Raw genomic sequence first — 2500 nt, 5'->3', positions numbered from 1 at the left:
ATCATGCCTACAAAATTTGGGGCCAAAAATCCTTATAAAAAAATTTTAAAAAATCCCGAACCGCAAAAAGTTTCGAAAATCGTGAAAAATAGAAAACGAGTCATCTTCCAACGAAACTTCACGTGAAGGCTTAGGGGACCATTGTATGAATTTACAAGCCATAAAAATGGCATTGGCACGGCAGAAATTTGAAGATGTGCCTAAACCCACCAGGGCCCAGCGTGTGCCGATGGTGCTCGAGGCAACCGCCCGCACCAGGGCCCAGCGTGTGCCGATGGTGCTCGAGGCAAGCGCCCGCACCAGGGCCCAGCGTGTGCCGATGGTGGTCGAGGCAACCGCCCGCACCAGGGCCCAGCGTGTGCCGATGGTGGTCGAGGCAACCTGCCGCACCAGGGCCCAGCGTGTGCCGATGGTGCTCGAGGCAACCGACCGCACCAGGGCCCAGCGTGTGCCGATGGTGGTCGAGGCAAGCGCCCGCACCAGGGCCCAGCGTGTGCCGATGGTGGTCGAGGCTGCCGATGGTGGTCGAGGCAACCTGCCGCACCAGGGCCCAACGTGTGCCGATGGTGCTCGAGGCAACCGACCGCACCAGGGCCGAGCGTGTGCCGATGGTGCTCGAGGCAAGCTGCCGCACCAGGGCCCAGCGTGTGCCGATGGTGGTCGAGGCAAGCGCCCGCACCAGGGCCCAGCGTGTGCCGATGGTGATCGAGGCAACCGACCGCACCAGGGCCCAACGTGTGCCGATGGTGCTCGAGGCAACCTGCCGCACCAGGGCCCAGCGTGTGCCGATGGTGCTCGAGGCAACCTGCCGCACCAGGGCCCAGCGTGTGCCGATGGTGGTCGAGGCAAGCGCCCGCACCAGGGCCCAGCGTGTGCCGATGGTGGTCGAGGCAACCGACCGCACCAGGGCCCAGCGTGTGCCGATGGTGCTCGAGGCAACCTGCCGCACCAGGGCCCAGCGTGTGCCGATGGTGGTCGAGGCAAGCGCCCGCACCAGGGCCCAGCGTGTGCCGATGGTGGTCGAGGCAAGCGCCCGCACCAGGGCCCAGCGTGTGCCGATGGTGGTCGAGGCAACCGCCCGCACCAGGGCCCAGCGTGTGCCGATGGTGGTCGAGGCAACCTGCCGCACCAGGGCCCAGCGTGTGCCGATGGTGCTCGAGGCAACCGACCGCACCAGGGCGGAGCGTGTGCCGATGGTGGTCGAGGCAAGCGCCCGCACCAGGGCCCAGCGTGTGCCGATGGTGGTCGAGGCTGCCGATGGTGGTCGAGGCAACCTGGCGCACCAGGGCCCAGCGTGTGCCGATGGTGCTCGAGGCAACCGACCGCACCAGGGCCGAGCGTGTGCCGATGGTGCTCGAGGCAAGCTGCCGCACCAGGGCCCAGCGTGTGCCGATGGTGGTCGAGGCAACCGCCCGCACCAGGGCCCAGCGTGTGCCGATGGTGATCGAGGCAACCGACCGCACCAGGGCCCAGCGTGTGCCGATGGTGCTCGAGGCAACCTGCCGCACCAGGGCCCAGCGTGTGCCGATGGTGGTCGAGGCAAGCGCCCGCACCAGGGCCCAGCGTGTGCCGATGGTGCTCGAGGCAACCGACCGCACCAGGGCCCAGCGTGTGCCGATGGTGCTCGAGGCAACCTGCCGCACCAGGGCCCAGCGTGTGCCGATGGTGGTCGAGGCAAGCGCCCGCACCAGGGCCCAGCGTGTGCCGATGGTGGTCGAGGCAAGCGCCCGCACCAGGGCCCAGCGTGTGCCGATGGTGCTCGAGGCAACCGACCGCACCAGGGCCGAGCGTGTGCCGATGGTGGTCGAGGCAAGCGCCCGCACCAGGGCCCAGCGTGTGCCGATGGTGGTCGAGGTAACCTGCCGCACCAGGGCCCAGCGTGTGCCGATGGTGCTCGAGGCAACCGACCGCACCAGGGCCGAGCGTGTGCCGATGGTGGTCGAGGCAAGCGCCCGCACCAGGGCCCAGCTTTTGCCGATGGTGATCGAGGCAACCGGCCGCTCCAGGGCCCAGCGTGTGCCGATGGTTATCGGGGCAACCGGCCGCACCAGGGCCCAGGGTCTGCGGATGGTGCTCGAGGCAACCGCCCGCACCAAGGCTCAGCATGTGCCGCTGGTGATCGAGGCAACAACCCACACCAGGGCCCAGCTTGTGCCGATGGCGGTCGAGGCAAGTGCCCGTACCGAAGGGCAGCCTATGCCGATGATGGTCGATGCATGTGCCATCACCATGCGTCATCATGTGCCATTGATGGTCGAGGCCTTGGCCGAAGTTCGATTTTGAGCCACGGTGCCCATGCTTGGCTCCAGCATGTGCTGGTGCCGCATTTTTTTCACTCGGGACAGCATCGCCGGAGCATCGCCGGAGCATCGCCGGAGTACCGCCGGAGAACCTGACCGGCGGCATTGGGGTTCCGGCGATTGGGAGGGGGGCCGGGGGGGTGTGCGCACATGACGTGCGATGGGTGCTGGTGCTTGGCCCTTGTGTTGGCCCCCTATCC

This window comes from Durio zibethinus, unplaced genomic scaffold (genome assembly GCF_047325235.1).
Source record: "Durio zibethinus cultivar Kanyao isolate XHJ-2024 unplaced genomic scaffold, ASM4732523v1 HiC_scaffold_3, whole genome shotgun sequence".
Classification (NCBI taxonomy): domain Eukaryota; kingdom Viridiplantae; phylum Streptophyta; class Magnoliopsida; order Malvales; family Malvaceae; genus Durio; species Durio zibethinus.
This window is presented reverse-complemented; position numbering follows the sequence as displayed.